The sequence below is a fragment of the Pteronotus mesoamericanus genome, unplaced genomic scaffold, assembly GCF_021234165.1.
Source record: "Pteronotus mesoamericanus isolate MK-2021 breed Mesoamerican mustached bat unplaced genomic scaffold, CSHL_Meso_final contig_94, whole genome shotgun sequence".
In the NCBI taxonomy this organism is placed as follows: domain Eukaryota; kingdom Metazoa; phylum Chordata; class Mammalia; order Chiroptera; family Mormoopidae; genus Pteronotus; species Pteronotus mesoamericanus.
Window position 1 is genome coordinate 45,803,092 of NW_026555285.1, and position 17,252 is coordinate 45,820,343.

The 17,252-nt window shown below is 46.5% G+C and overlaps 1 protein-coding gene across 8 annotated transcripts in view; it reads left to right on the top strand.

The window, feature by feature from the left end:
- Positions 1-657: 657 nt before the first annotated feature.
- MBNL2 (muscleblind like splicing regulator 2) overlaps positions 658-17,252 on the top strand; it is a 150,551-nt gene continuing 133,956 nt past the window's right edge. For all 8 annotated transcript variants that reach the window (XM_054586493.1, XM_054586485.1, XM_054586487.1 and 5 more), the window contains exon 1: positions 658-888. The gene's annotated coding sequence lies outside the window, so the exon portion shown is untranslated. The remainder of the gene's footprint in view (positions 889-17,252) is intronic.

The window sequence follows — 17,252 nt, forward strand, 5'->3', positions numbered from 1 at the left end:
ATCGTCCCACGGTGCCTGCCAAGAACAAAAAAGGTAGTGTATAGATATCAGTTTCATTGTTCAGAATTGCCTATTTAAAGTCCCCAGTGGTCTGAAAACTTAGATGAAAGATATATGGACTCCAGTAATTAACCACTGCAATAACAGATGTTATACAGGAAAACCGTGTGTGAGGGTATAAGCATGTTTTGACTTTGAACACGCACTTGGGCTAACACATTCTTGCTCACTAATGGAAATCATATGTAAATGTTTTGTAAGGTATTAATTTTCACGGCAGACATGGAGTTGTTTTCCCTTTTAAAAACATATGCTTTGTCAGTTTCATGCACAACCTGGATTTCTTTGGAATCTGCGGAGTTTCGTCTTTTCCAAAGTATCCCCAGTGCAGCCACACGCTTGTGGCTGGCCTTCTTCAAGGGTGTTTTCTCAAGCTACCCCTCTCCCTGCTTGCCAATTATGTGCCACTCTGTCTTGGTGTTCTGATTGCTTTCTTCTGAGAGGGAAATTCCTCTTTCATCAGCATGGATGCACTGTTTTCACACACTGCAAGTGCTGTGTTGCTGTGTCTGTCATCCTATTAGGACCAGTTTCAGACGAGTAGGGCTGACGAACTGGCTGGGGATTGGCTGCCGCCGCTGGGAGGGATTTGTGGGAAGGGAGGGCTGCAGCTTACAGCAACAGAGTTTAGACTGTCTTTGCTTCATCATCTGAAGGCGAAATTTTCCAGCTAAGGCAGGCGGCTCTCAGAGTACAATAAGCAGGGGACGAGAACTATTTACATGGAAATTTCTTCTTCACGATGCAGGGGAGAAGGCTGGGCCGCTTGATGCTGCCAGATGTTCCTGGGATTACTGTAAAAGGGCAGGAGAGGCAGAGCTAAACAAGGTAGGAGACTCACCCCCACACCACCACCCCTTCTTCTCCTTCTCCTCCTCCTCCTTCTTCTTCTCCTTCTTTTTTGAATGTTTAAAGAGTTTGCTGCAGTATGCTGCATTCCATGTGTGTTGCTCGGGAAAGCCAGGGAAACTGAATGCCACTAATTCAAATGTAATACTTGCAGGGGATCCTGGAGTTTTACGTAACATTTTGATTTGAGCAAAAGAAATGGCAAAGCTTGCTGGAATCTATGCCGCCTGTTTGGGAGTGCGGCATAAAACGAGTTTTTATTCAAAGACACGATCCATGTGTTATTCGACCAAAAAAAGAAATTGAATTCTTGGGAGCATTCTTATTATTTTGTTGTTGTTATAGGAAATGTTCATTCTGCCATAGTTAGCTCTGAATAAATAAAGTTTACATAGATCCTATTATGTGAAAACAGACTTGTTATTAAGAGAAAAAAAAAACTTCATGGTAAATAATCATCGATTGAATGTTTAGTGCCCAAATATATTTATTTATTAGGAATTCGGAACCCACCTAGCACTATCATGCCACAGCTTTGATTAAGTTTCCAAAGCACATTTTTAACAAGCTAGTAGCAAGAGGTAGCTTTCTGACAAGTTTTCGATACTGTAGTTCAATGTTTACATTTCCTTTCCTGGCATGTCTGAGCCTTTGTTTCCAGCTTAAAAGTGGAACCATTATATTCAAAAGTAAAGCTGGGTTAATAATGCTTACTGCAATTATCTGGTCTTTATGCATTTTTAATGAGAACACACAGCCAGCAGAATAATTTAATGAGGGCAGGCTAGCTTTTAAAGCTGTGTTTTCACTATGCCAAGCCATATCAACTTTCTGGCCGAGAAGCCGCACCGAGAAATGATGGAGAAGATTTATTTATAACACACAGTGGCCCGCAAGAAGGGAAGGATGTATTATTTGTTAAAGAATTCTTTCTGCCCTTTTTCCGTGTAAGATTTCTGCCAGGCATGAGGAAACTGTGCTTTTTTGTTAGGCCTCGGAAGCATGTGTTTACAATAAATGTGTAACATTTTTAGAATAGTTAGCAAGCATTGAAGCGAAGGGAAAAAAAAAAATCTGACTAGCCTACCCACCACGGCTGTGAGTGCTCTTCAAGAAACACGACTGTCCTTTTAAAAGACAAAGGTTAACTGGAAAGCTATTTCTATTGAGTAATATTTACATGTGGAGAGATAATAAAGTAACCAAAAAAAAAGGAGGGCATCCTTATGATCTTTCAATAAGATGAAGTTTCTTCGGTTATCCTGCCTGTTTTGTGAGAAACGGTGGAAGTACTCGTTTAAGTCAGAGCCATGCCACGTAGATTCTTCTAGACCCACTGTTTTTACTTTCAAGGAGAAGTGCAGGACACTAGCCCAGAACTTCTGACGTCATCTCCCAACTATTTCTGCTGTGTGTTCTTTTATTCCGGCTCGTGGAGAGTATTTCTTTATGTCCTGGCCAGGAACACTCTAACTCTCACTTGTCAGGGCTTGAGTTATGTTTTCATATTTCAGCCCGTCCTTTCTAAACCCCGAGTCCGACCTCCGGCATAAATAGGACGCCTCCCGCTACCTGCCTGGTGTCGGGTGGGTCAGAGCAGGTTCTCTGCGGAGTTCTGGCTGCACTGGCCCAAAGCAGCGGGGAGTGGAGCACAGCCCGACCGCCCCTCGGTGCAGCCCAGCTCTGCCGCCTGGGGGCACAGTCCCTGGGGCCCCATTCCCACTTCCCCCGGGGCCACAATTTAGGAGCCAGGCTGCGCCACCAAGCTCACGGTTGGTTGCGATGGTGGAAACAGCTGCTTTTATATAAAGACCACCACGTCCTAGGGCAGGAGGGGCCGAAGGAAGGGCAGCCCGACACCGCGGGCAGTTGATCCTGGGTCACAGGTGTCAGCTTTGGTCGTAGACATCAGGGGACGGTTCGTTTGTGACAAGGGACCCTTTAAGGAAGAATTTCCATCAGAACAGATTGGAGTTCTCGGGAGTTCCCGGTTCCAGTTTACCTCCTTACACGCTGCTCTTGGAGCCCTGACCAAGTGCCCCTCTCAATTTTTCTATCTCTTAATAGAATTGTATAATACTCGCTACACTTTGCATCATAATTCTAGCATTCTGAGAAGCCTTGACTTTGTAACAAAAAAAAAAAAAAAAGTTGTTTGTCTCTTGGCACCGTGAGCTATTTAAAGTACAAAGGGATAAAACCTCATATTAATGAAGCTGCCGGCAAATGTCGAAGGGTATTAAAACATATAGTCATATATATAAAACCCCTCCCTCTATTTCGTGTTCATGTAAATTTTCTAGGGATATTTATCCTTAGATCAACAGCTAAAAATTTCCAAGGAAACCAGAGCTTTGCTGTTTGCATTTTCTCCATCCATCTAATGTAATACGCTAGACGCTGTGGAAACCAGACCATTTCAGACATAGGCCCTGGAGTGCCCCAGAGCATTTAGTGCCATTTTTTGCTTTGACTTTTGCATTAAATTTGTGAAAGTAGAGGGAAGAAGAGGAAAGGAGAAAAATACGCTTGCACAATATACCGGTTATGCAGCTTTACTGGTTAACAGCCTGCCTTCTCTCTGCTAGTTGTTGTAATTTGCTGTTGCTATGGTGAAAACAAATCAATATCACATGGCTTCCAGCCAGTCCCGCGCTCAGGGAGCGCCACAGAAATTCAAGATCAGGTACACAAGACTCCAAGCAAGAACTGCGAGAAGAGGATTTAGATATTGAGCTTAGGAGAATCCCTTATGATAGAATGACTAGGCTCAATCGTGCGTGCATTTCCTCTTCTTTCCTTCCTGCCCTTTCCTTCCAATAACAAGACACGATGGGAAGGAAGGCATACTGATTTGTTTACATTTTCCAAAATGACAAACATATGATGAACATGGAAGTGAGTCTGTCACATTGCGAGGGGTAAAGCATTCTGATTAATGACAAGGTCAGGGCAACTGCCGGGCATGTGAGTTGTTGAAATCATAGTTCGGGGGCCTTTGAGGTACCTCCATATACAGCCACACCTGCGAGCGGGCAGGGTCAGAAACAGTTACTACTATCTTGTCAGGCAGGGAAACCTGGCAACTCTAAAGTGCGGGCAGGCAGTGGGGGCGAAGGGCACTATGGGAAGTAGGGGGGTAGGAGCCATCAATCACAGCAAGTGGCAAAGTCAAGGGAAAGCTGTAGGTTCAGAGTCAGGCCGGGTGTGAGCACGGAACCCTGGGGGTAGAACAGAACAGAATAAAAGGTCACTTAGCTCGTTTCACAAAACCTACATGAGGCCCAACCTGAAGGCCCAGTGAGGAGAGTGAGGAAGTGGCCGCAAAGAGAAATAAAGGTGTTTTTTTTTCTGGACTGGTCACCCAAACCTGATGGGCATGATTGTTTGCTGCCGTAGGGAGCAGAAAACTTGTATCTCATGCTTTGTTTTTTCTGTGAAGAATGAGGCTGGAAGATTTAGGTGGGCTTTGTAGATTCGTGACAACACTGTGTTCCTGCTTTTTACTCAGCTCAGTTGTTTTTTATTGTGTGTTTGTTTTTCAATGTGTGCACACTGTTCGCTGCACCTGTGGTCATATTCACAGTGAGGGGCTTTTCAGTGGCATCACGGTGGTGCCTCGCTGAGGCTGGTCCGCCCTCTGCAGCCAAGAGGCCAAGAGCAAAAATACGTGTGAAAGGCAAGGCCCTAGAGCTTCCTTTGTGCACCTGAGTCCCAGAGTCGATGGACAAGTTTTCAGCTGCCCTGCTTTCTGCAACCTGGCAGAAGCTCTTGGTAATAAAGGTGGATCCACCGATTTCCCTCAGTGCTCTGACAAAGAATGCGTTGTCTGGGAAATCCTAGGTCAGCGTATCCCACCCATCAGTCAACAAGTGTTTATTAAACACCTCTTGGGTTCTCTGGCTTCTGCTCTCTGGTTAGAACAAGTCAATCACCCAATACCTGACTGACTGTGTGTGCATGCAAAAGAAAGAACAGAAAGAAATGATGAAAAATCATAAGTTTCAAAGACTTGAACAATAACTTTACTGACTAATGTTAATTTAATGTTGATGACTATCAGGCACTAATTGTAAGCTCAAGACAGTTTTGGTGTTTGGGGAAGAACAAGAGAGGGGATTTTGAGTTTTAAATACCTACATGTACTTTCTTCGCCTCCATTATATTTCTCAGCATACATGCTGTTTAAATAACATATAAAGATGTAAGATGAGCAATAAACATATGAGAATAATGTCCTCCTGCCTCAAAAAAATCCAGAGTATGAGGCCGCTGTGAGCAATCACCTAGTCTCAGCAAGCGGAGAGTCAGCCCCAAAGTGACGGGGGGTGGGGGGGCGGGGGGCGTGGGCAGACACATCGTCTAAAAAGCCTTACCCACCAGTCAGCAACAGGAAGCCCTGCACCCTGTCCCGCACTTCGGAGCCTCGGGAGCCTGCGAAGGCCCTGATGCGATTGGTTCACCACCCCTCTCCCCCCTCCCCCATCCCAGTAAGAAAACCTGATTCCTGGCCCTGGAGGATTAAACTCCGCCCCTCCCCCCGCCACCCTCTCTATTTTCTTAAAAGCGGAGTTACTTGTAAAAATCCATTTCCCTCTTTAAATCCAAAGTTTTTTGCTTTGTTTCGTTTATCCTGACATCAAAATTAGGGTGTTATTATCTCTGGGTAGAGGCAAGCTGCCAGGTAAGGGACGCAGAGTGGGAGAGCTGGGAGGGGAGGCGAAGGATGTGGCCCACCAAACTTCAGGAATTCTTTTCAGCTCGGGTTCTTGGCAGACAGATGGGCAGCTTCTAAGGCTTCTGAGCCTGTGGGGCAAGCTGGTTGCTGTTGAAGAGCTCTGCGGGTGGCAAGCCCCCTTAGAGACAGTGGGAGCTGGCAGGAAACAAGGAAACAGCCCAGGTCCCTGGTCCTAAGTAGCTCGCAATCCACAATTGCTGGGGAACAAGATACTTACAAACAAGATAAGAATAGGTCACCACACAAGTGTCTTCAGAAGGATAATTAACATATGTATAGTTCCTTACTCTTCACACAGGGCTTCCACAGACATTATCTCAATTAACAGTTCAAACAGAGGATTAAAAACAAAAACAAAAAACAAAAAAAAAACAAAAACAAAAACAAACCAAGGGCCTAAAATCAGAACACTCTTCCCCAGGCTATGTTAGGGCAAGCTCCTGGAGGAGAGGGATTAATTATAAATTGGATGGTAAAACTTTCATCATTTTTCCCCCCAGTGGTGAGTTGACTTTAAACTTGAAGAACATGAAAAACTTACAAATGTCCCTGGTATATGTATGCGTGTCGCAATCTCCTGTCCCCAAATGCTTTCTATGTTTTTAATCAGAGAGAGAGGGAGAGAAACATCAATGTGAGAGAGAAACATTGATCAGTTTCCTCCCTTACATGCCCTGACCAGGGACTGAACCTGCAACCTACCCAACTGCTTTCTCAGACAACAAGTCCACTTATAACTCACGTAAGGAGGCAGCCTAGATGCTGAGGCAGAGCAAGGAGTTTGCGTGGCTTCCCTTCACTCAGCTCTGACTGCTGAGAAGGCGCCAAGGGACACAAAACCTATACTGGCTTCACACTCCAACCCAGCCACAGAGTATATAGAGCAAGGTGAGTTTAGCTGTGGATGGCAGGGAGGTTCTTCTAGAATATAAAATTCGTTAATGGTTGGGAATGGCCTGCAAGTGAGGGGGAAGAAAAGTCAACAATGGAACCAAAATTTAAAGTATTCCATTAGCTCCTGAGAGCACCTCACTGAGTTCTCCGAAGTGCTAAAGGGGTGAGGGTGCAGGAGGAAATGGACATTTTAGTGGCCTGTGTTATAAACAAGGTCCTTATGCACATAGCTCGTATAATAGGAAGCTTCGAAGAACCCCATGAGGTTCATGTTATCCCCACAAAGTTAACGTCAGCCCCTAGGGAAAGAGAATTCTGAAGGTTCTGTAACACACCCTTGATCCCACGGCTCATACTGGGCAGAACCAGGATTGAAACACAGGCCCAATTATACACTGAGTTCTACAGGTGGATGACAGACACTATGTCATCAGCTGAGCAAATAAAATGAAGAAAATAAAAATAGTTCACTTGCAGAAAGAAGTAAAAGCTAAAGGTAGAGGTAAAAAGTCCATTGGTTTAGAAATCTCAGAGGTACTTTGTGCTGTTTATAATACATAAATACTTGGCGTAATGATAATAGATTGTCTTACATCATATATCATTTTAGTTTTTATGTTTGTCATCTTTTTTAATAGCCACAAAATCCTCTTTTTGTCCCCATTTAATAAATTAAATAAAAAGTGAATTTTAATGAGGTTAAACAAGGTGTTAAAAATATCACTAGCCAAAAAGCGGACAAGCTGGTCCTCAAAACTGCTTTTAAGTAAAATTACACTGCAGTCTGACTTGGAATTTTCTTGCCATGAATGTTGCAATGTGGAGTGAAGCCCAGCCCAAGCAATTTTGGGAAGACAGTAATGTTTTTAATTAAGATATTGGATTATCTTTAATTTAAATGTATACATTTCTGGCATCTTAGATGCAAACTCCAATTAATCAACTAAAAAGTATTGGTGAAGCATGTATCGCATCAGTGGTTTACTCCTTATAATTCTAAGTGCTCTGAGAATTCAGGAAAGTAGAACTCTGGGCTGGATGGACTAGCAGATCAGGCTCCAGGGAGGAAGAGATACTTCCTCTCCCCTTCTGAATGGGTCTCTTTTGTCTAGAGAACAGTGTTTCTGAAATGGGATGTCTACACCCCTAGCCTAAGGCAAGATCCTTCTCTATGTAAGGAAAAGAAATAGTTGAACTTATACATTATTTAGCTCATCCTTTTTAAATGTCAATTTTCTAGCATGTTTGATGACGTATATAACATATTAGTATTGTTATACAAGAAAAACATTTATAAATAAGTAAATAGCCCGATAATGGCTATTCCTGCTCAGAAGTAATTTTTCTCATAGGGGTATATGATCAAAAAAGTTTGGCAAACACAGCAGTCGCCATTAGAGAAATGAAGGTCCTCTCAAAAAGGATGAACAGCATGATGTGGTGCAGGGGCCGGTGTGGAACTTGACTTTGGAGGATCGGGACTGAATGCCAGGCAGCAGCAGGAAATAAGGCTGAAGAGAGTGGGGGAGGTCAGAATACAGAAGACTCGGAGAGCCACGTGGAGGAGTTTAATTTAAAATTCCATTACCTGCAACATCACATCTAGTGCCTTGGACGGAGTCAGAGAAGACTTGTGAGATAAGGCTAGAGGTTAGAAAGTTCTGAACAAGAGACACCACCAGGCATTACACTTTGGAAATGTTACAGGCATACTATGGGAGTTGGGTTAGAATGGCAATGTGAGGATGGAGAAGGGCCAATCTGTCTCAAAGGAAAAATAACAGAAGCTAGTGAGAGCTCAGAAGAGTCAAAACAGCATTGGAGTTTCTAGCAGCAGAAATATTGATGGGACACTTACAAAAATGGGAGGGGGATCAATCAGTGGGAATGCGGCCAGGGCAAGGAGCAAGAAGATGAGTCTTGAGTTCTGGTAGCGGTGGTGTTTTCATTTAACGATGGGCTCCTCCGCGCTGGGTGTCCCATAAACGTTTGGCAGTGTGGGGACCGAGAACAGCTCGGCTGCCAGGCTGCCCGTGTAGACTGAGGCATGCCCGTGTTGAAGTCATGGACGCTCATTGCTCCCTGTCAGGAGGGAGCATAAACGGAGACAGGCAGACGGCGAAGGATGAGCCTTGGGGAAAACGGCTGGGACCCAGAAGAGAAGAGGAGCTAGCAAAGAATTGGGAAAGCAAATACCCACCCAGGAGCAAAAATGTCAGCCAGAAAGTGAGCACCTGACACTGTTAAGCACCATATATCAGTTAGAGACACAGAACGGTGGATGGATAAGAACTTTGTAGCTGTGTTTTTCTTACCTATAGTTGATTATCTTCTTTCTTTCATCTCTCTCTCTCTTTCATCCTCACCCAAGGACATGCTTATTGATTTGAGAGAGGGAGCAAGAGAGAGGGAGAGGAAAAAAAATCTATGTGAGAGAGAACCATTGATCAGTTGACTCGTGTATAAGTCCTAATCAAGGACCCAACCTGCAACCTAGGCATGTGCCCTGACCGGGAAGCAAACCTGCAACCTTTCTGTTTACAAGATAATGCTCCATCCAACTGAGCCACACCACCCAGGGTTATATAGTTGGCTTTTTAAATAAGAAATCTTCACTAATAACCAAATGGAGCATTTAAAAACAATGGTTAGGCCCTGGCCAGGTGGCTCAGTTAGTTAGAGCACTGTGCCAGTTAGCCAAGGTTGTAGGTTCAATCCCTGGTCAGGGCACATAAAAGAATCAACCAATAAATGCGTAAATAAGTGGAACAACAAATCAATGTCTCTCTTCCTCTCTAAAATCAATATTTTTTAAAAAAAATAAGAAAGTAATAAAAACCATAGTTATCAAGCTTTCTGCTGCTGTATTTCAAAATATAAATTTGGGGAGTGTTATTGGTTAGGGCAATGACTCTGGAGAGATTGAAGACGTGACTGGACAGTAGCCACCCTGCTCTCAAAGACGCAAGCGTTCACTGATTCCTGGATCTAGCAAGTCTCAGCTGAACCCAGCCAAAAGGGCTCCTCTGAGGAAAAGGAGAAGGTACTCAAAGTGTACAAGTGGTTGATGCCCTCATGCCAGAAACCTACAGCGACCAGACCCGAGCAGCACTTCTCACTCCCATGTGCCTAGCAAATCACGTGGGGATCTAATTACAAACATGGATTCCAATTCAGTAGACCCAGAGTGGGGCCGAGATTTCGCACACGCTCCCCGAGGATGAAGGTGCCGCTAGTCTGTGGGGCTGTAGAACGCAACGGTGCATAAATGTAGATGGCAAGCAGTACACATGCCATACACGTAACCAATGGCTGCAGCCCATCAGGTCTGAGATGGTGTTAGAGGAGTGCTCCGCAGGGCTGAAGGCCGGGGCCCACCTCCTCAACACAGTAAGGCCTTTTCAAGCTGCTCTGGCTCGGAGAGGAGCTAAGCCGGAGTGCGCTTGTCCCGGGGGCCCTGCGCCAGGGCTATGGTGGTCCCGGGCGCGAAGGGAGGGACTTGGGCACTTCCAGGCAGCCTGTGGCTGCCAACAGCCGGTTGGTGGATGTGGCCCCAAGCCTGCCACAGCTGTCTTCTCGGTGGACGCAGATTCTCACCAATTCCTTGGGAGACGGGCTCGTCGCCTCGAGGGATAGGTGGTACATTTGTTTACATGTCTGTTTCAGAGATATATTTTGAAAAAGAAGTACATGTGTTCAAAATCAGCGTCGACTCTTTTTTTCTTGAGACAGTGGTCAGAGCTGGAGCCTGGAAGTCTGACGTGCTCTTGTGAGTCCACGTCCTCGGCGTGTTAGTTCAGGACCCTCTGACAAACTCATGGTTCCCCTGAGATGTGGATCATGCCATTCTCCCCTCATCTTTCCAATGGACGTGAAGGGTATAGAAGAAGTGTTCTACGCAATTAAAATTGCATTTGTATAAAACTGCTACTTTTAAAGTCTTGCCACGTGAAAGAAGCCATTATCGCACCCTCCATCCTGTTTTGTGTCTGTCTTCCCGCCCTCGGCTGCTTCATTTCTCTCTGTGCCCCACATGTGGCCCCGAGAGTCAGGGGTCTGAGAGGAAATCTTCCCCGCCTAGACGCCCACGGAGTCCCCACACAGATGGCTGGTATTTTTATGCATTTTTAATTTAGCAATAACCTTTCAGGAATAAAAGGGAGCAAGTGTTTATAGGGTTTATTGAGTGTCTACTAGATGCCAAGCCTTGTGCTGAGAGCTTTATATACATCAACTGAGTTAAACCTTTTTACGAAGAAAATAAAGTCCAGGGAGACTGAGTTACTTGCCAAGATCACACGTGAGCAAGCGTGGGAGCAAGGGTGAAGCCCCAGTTGGGGGTCTCTGAACTTGCAGACCTTTCCAACCGCACTTGCTTGGGGGTTGCAACAAAAAAGGGATTTGCTTTAGAAAAGCTCCTCCTGCGTTCGTACGCACCGTTGGCAGAATTCACTGAACAGTTAAATAGAACACAAACGAGCAATGCCTGGCATACCGTGCAGGCTCGAGTTCAGTTTTAGCGGGGAGCTCCTCCTCACAAAGGGACTTGGTGAAGCGCCAGGGATGGCTGGAGCACCGTGGCCACCATGATTGGTTGGCCTTTCCTTGCTCTTGGCTCCTCTTCGTGTGCACTGGAAGGAGCCGAAAGACCTCGATGTGGAAAGGATCTTATGGATACCTTAACCAGATAACATATGCGAAAGCTCATTACCAACGGGGAGTCCTGTACAAAGTCTGTGGTGCTGGGGCTTTGCCACCCTCTATGAGAATTCTTAGAAATCCCTTGTCTTCTCCAACTTCCCTTTTCAGGTGCAGTGCTGGGTTTGGTTTGTTGTTGTTGTGTTTGTTTTGTTTTGTTTTCGTCGGTTTGTGTTTGTTCTCCCCCCGCAAGCCACCTGATGCCCACCCGGGGCAGCGGTTGTTCTCAGACCTGCATCTGCTGTACTCTCTCCCTTCAGCCTCCGTTTCTCTTTTGCCCCGTGGCTCCTGACCTAAGCCAGGGTCTCTTTTTCCAGGTTCTGTTCTCTCTGCCAAGGCTGTACCTGGCATCCCTACTAAAGGACGCACATAGATACCTGGTGTTTCTGGGGTTCTATTCACACCTGCCTCTTAGCTGATAGAAAGGATTATTTATTTGCCCCTTTAGGAAGCCCATCATTTGAACCCAAAGTATCAGGCTTCCTGGCAGCCACCACAAAGACCATCCCCTCAGGAAACAAAACAAACCCTATCTCTAGAGTTTCTCTGTTTCTTTCCTTTAAAGTTCCCTGGTGCAACTAGGCTGCAATTAAGAGGCAGGATCAAAGGCACTAACTGCCTCTGGGGCTGCTGGGACCTGCAGAGAGCTTAGGTCTTTTTAACTCTTTCCTACCCGTCGTCTGCTACCCTGATCACTTCTTTGTCGTTCTGGGTGCTCAGGTATCTGAAGGGTGCTGAGCTGTGTGGAGACACGGCAAGGCCAGCCAAGGAGCTTTTCACAGGACACAAGAGTCCAATCGCCCCTCCACTGTGACATCCACCAACCAACAACGACCACAAACACCAGAGGAAAATCAGAAGGGAATCCCAAGATGGAAGGAGTTGGAGGGCTCATCTGGCACAATCCATGTTCAACCTCTACCGTAGCCTTGGCAAGCAGTTTCTAAATGCCATTTGCCCACCTCTGTTGACCAGACAGTCATGACCCAGAACACTTATAACCATCACATTTTGTTACAAAATTCTTCCTTGGGTGGAAATGAAATGTGACTCCCCATGACCTTCACTCCTCAGCCCTCGTTCAGGCCTTTGGAGGGACCCTTAGCAGCAAGTCAAAGCCTCTCCCGCAGGTGAACCCTTCGCATGCCCCGGGGGAGCAACCAAGCCTCCTCTGACGGGGGCAGTTGGCACCTTCCTTATTCAGGGCGCAATGCTTTTGTTACGCGACCTAAGACACTCTGAGTTTCTCTGGCAGTTTGGTTACACTGTTGACGCATCTCACTATCATACTCGAACCTTGAACTGGCCGTTTTAGAGAAAAGGGTGAGTCCCTCTTCCCTCAGCTTCACTTAGACCTGCGCACACTGGAGCCAGGCAGGGGGAGGTGACTGATAGAGGTGAGGGGGGGAGACAGACATCTTCCCCAACTGCATGGCATGCTGTAAAGTTGCCTTCACTCCCAGCGATAGGCCCTAGGCACCTCTGGCAACCCTTGGCAAGATTCGGGGCATTGACTTGCAAAACTACCCATTGGAGGATTGCTAGATACACACACACACACACATACACACACAGACACACACACACACATAGGTAGCTATAGCTATAGATTAATATATACAGACGTAAATAGATATACAGATTTAGATTTAAATATACATGGTTGAAAATATAAATTAATATTTATGTATACAGATAGAGATTGAAATTTAGATTTTTATACATATATACACGGATAGAGAGCTATAAGTATAGGTTAGCATATATACAGATATAGATAGGTAGATAGATAAATAGATAATCTTCACACAATTTGAATACCACACTAAGACAGTGTTTAGAAGTAAATTACATGTTTTTGGTTTGTTTTGGTTTGGTTTTGGCTTTTGGCTCAACAAACGGGTGCTATCTGAGCGGTCACTCTGCGTCCTGCGGAGTGTCTCTGTGGCTCTCAGCACCGTCCTCAGCAGCTTAGAGACACACTCTGCCATCGGGACATGCCAAGGTCAGCGAAGGAACTCATTAATCCCAGCTCCCGTCAACAGCAGGCTGCGCTAACCTGCCCTCCTTCCTCAGGAGGGAGGAACCGGGGAAGATTTGCTCCCTCGGCCCCTCCTGGGCCCACTCAGGGACACCCTGAGCAAACAAAGGAAGGGCTGGGGAACCATTTCCCGACTAGCTGGCCAGATTTTCATCCGGAGAAAGCCTGTCCAAAAGCTTGCAAACTTGACCTGAGACCAGACCTCCAGGTTTTCTTAGGAAAATTCCCAGGTTGATATTTAACTTAAAGATCCTCAAGCCCCGACTCTATCACAAACTCTGCCTTTTCCCCCTTCACTACCAGTTTTACTAAGGTCCTATAAACCCCAGCCAGCATTCCTTGACACGCTGAAAATTTGCCTTTCTAATTAAAACTACAAATTTTTTAGCTGGCCGCTAGGAAATGTAATTTTTTTTATGCTCAGGGTAAAATTGGATACCATGGAACATAAACCACACTCAATGATTGATCGGCAAAAGGAATGGGGAGCAGTGATTATTTGGGGGAGCCGTGATGGTCAATAACCTAAGATGTAAATTTGGAGAGCGTTGCCGTCTAAAACATCGTGGGTACCTGAGTTCATGTGAGTCCCCTCATGCAGATACACATTGTGCCTGGAGTCCATTGTTCTGCCTCTGTGAGTCTGTATTTCATGTTCTGACCTCTTCCTCCCTCCCAGCTTGATAATTAGCGTAGAAAGTCATGGAAACGCAATGACAAGTCCTGTGCGCTGTGTCAGGCCAGCGGTACGGAGTCCCTCCCTTAAAGCTGTCAGTTCAGTTGCGTTTTAGTGCATGGCCCGTGCGGCACCCAGGGGCCCCCCGAAACTGCTAAGGCAGGAGGGGCAGCAGCATGGGAGAGAGTTTCCAGTTACAGTTTGGCAGAACCCAGCAAACCCTAGAGTTAGCTTGTGACACTCTCCGCCTTGCTCGCCGCTTAAAAACAGAAAACGAAAAAATCAAAACCATATGTTCCATACAATATTGGGCTTCTAGTGCACACTGTGCTATTCAATAACAACCATCGCCCGATGCACATGTTTGGAGGCTCTGGGAAGAGGGGCTGACCGGCTCTGGCCGAGCAGAGGCAGGTAGAGAAGGGACTCTGTTCGCTTCCTTTCTCAAAATGGCACGTTGCTGGACCCCTTCCAGCTCCTAATGGGGGACGCAGATCCAGGCTGGGCTCACGGACTTATTTCCCTCCTTCACATCTTCCTTCTTCCCTGCACACTCTCAGGATTGGAAATTAGAAACACTTTTCTCCTACACACAAAATGACTCCCTCACACACACTTTCCCGCCCCCCCCCCCCCCCCCGCTTTGAAATGGCAATTGCTGCCAGAAGAGGCTTCTAGAAGAACACATGCTTTCCTGGCCCGAACAGTCGAAGGGTGGGTTTTAAACGTAGCCAGCTAGTTAGCGGTGGTAGCTGGTTAGGGGGAGGGGTCACCCTTTGGAGAGAGGAGGGTCAGGACTGAAACAGAACCCATGGGGGTTTCTGGGGCCCTGTAGTAGGTTATTTCTCAGTCTGGGTGTGGGTTATACAGGTGAGTTCACTTGTAAAAATCCAGTGAACTGGACACTTTGGATACGTTTGCTTTTCTGTCTTTAATAAAGTTTGCTGAGTGTAGCTGGCCGCCTAGTACTGTCTATTATAAGATAAAGGGGAACCTGGTTGAAAGGTTCTTCTGTGTCCTTCTGTTCTCATTGGTGCCTTCCCCACCCCTTACCTGCTTCTCTCCTAACTTCTGGGCTCCAGTCCCACAATACAGAGGACAGTGACACACCATGGCATCCTACTTCTGGGCCAATGGGAAGTTACTGCTTCAAATTCAAACTTGAGAAGAAAGGAAACCATCGCTGTTAAGGAATGATGATAATAATAGTGACGCTACTTTGCCATAGTGTACAAAGCTTCTCCTTTACTGTCCGTGTTTTTATGTTTTCTAAACACATGAAAGTTCTGATGAAAGGGTTTAGGTTTGTTTTGTTTGTTTGTGTTTTTCTAATCCTATTTGGCAATCGAGACTCCTGGGAGGGAGGAACAACAGTCTCAGGGCCCCCGATGGGGATGCCTTTCGCCCTTTCTTGCTCTGTAACCCGAGGTTCATGGTCAAGGTATAGGCCAAGGGAATGCAGGTCCCAAAAAATAAATAAGGGTGGTTAAGGATGAGGAGAATCCAAAGCTTGCAGGTCATCAGCATGGATTTGAATTCTGGGCTCCCATAGCTAGGAAGAACCAAAGTTACCAAATCACCGAGAACTTTGATCTTCTGATTGGCACAAACCTAGATAGTATGTCTAAAGATTTGTGTGATGATTTGGTGAAACAATATACTGGAAGTGCCCCATACACAGCCAAAGCCTCCATGTCGATGGGAAGGGGTTAATCATTGCTCATCTTTCCCAGCTCTGCCAGAGCAAATGCTTTCTACTTAGTGAAGTTTTCTTGGTGACAGAAAATTTTGCAGAAAAAAGGAATACCATGTGGAAAGGTCAGGGAAGTGTGTCTTAAATCTTCCTCATTTCCTTTCTTCTCATGGAATTCATGCTTCAGTATAACAAAGAGGCAGTACAAATAGATCACCATGTGAAGGTAACCCACACCACAAGAAAGCTATAAGGTACCTGGCAGTAGATTACTGCTGTCCAGGTGAGTCAGGGAAGGCTTCCTGAAGGAGGCAGCCCCGAAGGAAGAGTAAGACGGAAATGCATGTACTCGGGAAGCACCCATGCCATTTTCTCTGGCGCGTGGGGCAGAGCCTGGGGAGTGTTTGTCGGGTGGGGGGCACAGCTAATATGCTTGGCATAGACTCAGTGGTGGAGGACCCTGGAAGCCAAACTATGGATTTACAACTTGATTCTGGGGCAGCAGAGAGCCACCAAATATGGATGAGTGGATGACTGATGGAGCGAGATGCTGCTTTCGTGAGATCATTCTGAGAGCAGAGTTTAGAGCTGAGGACTGCAGGCACCCAGGAAGTCATGGGTGTGTTGAGCTGGCATTGTGGCAGCGAGAATCCAACATTGGATGCGCTAATGATGCGGGAGCAACTTCCTAAGAGGGTAGGCATGACTGTTGAAGCCAAAGAAGAGAGAGGGGATCGAAGACAACCTGGAGACCATGGACTTAGGTAACAGAAACACACAGGAGGGTGGGAGAAGGCAGTGAGACAGACCGCGGGCCTGGGGCGTTTGAAGTGCAGCTGGGATGTCTTCATGAAATTGCAGGTCTGGACTGCTGTCGGGCAGACGGCAGGATGTGTATTTGGGATTCGCCCGCGGTGGAGTGGTGTGTGAGACCAGAAAGGAGGTGACATGGCCGAGAAACCAAGCGGTTGAGAAAACGGCAGATGGCACAGCCCTGGGGTATCGTGCACGGGGGGCGGGGATTCCGCAGGCCCACTCCCACTGGCATAGCAACCCAAAGGGCAGAGCCCATCAGGGAGGGCAGGTGCTCCTGGGAACAGGAGTGTGGGCCTCGGCACGTCTCCCGATGCCTTTGGATCTCCAAGAAGGGATCGTGCTATTCACTACTTCCTAGAAATACCGCAGATCAGTGACAGCGTATGGACATGGCTTGGGCGCGAGGGTGTCCAGCCTTTTAGCATCTCTGGGCCACACTGGAGGAAGAAGAGTTGTCTTGGGGTTCACATTAAATACATCGCAACATGTAATCACAGAAAAATCTCATCATGTTTTAAGTAAATTTCCGATTTTGTGTTGGGCCGCATTCATAGCCACCCTGGGCTGCATGGAGCCCATGGGCGGCAGATTGGACACCCTTGTTAGGGTTTCCTAGACCCAGGTGAGAAAGGGAAATAAGGCCAGATTCTAAAGAGAGGTCAGGAAAGGTGAGGACTGAGCCTGGTACCATGACATGTCGAAGTTCCGATGACACCCTGACCTCTGGGAGACACTTTTCAAGAGCAGTAGCTGGGCAGTGGGATAGCAAGGCTCCGGGCGAGTGGAA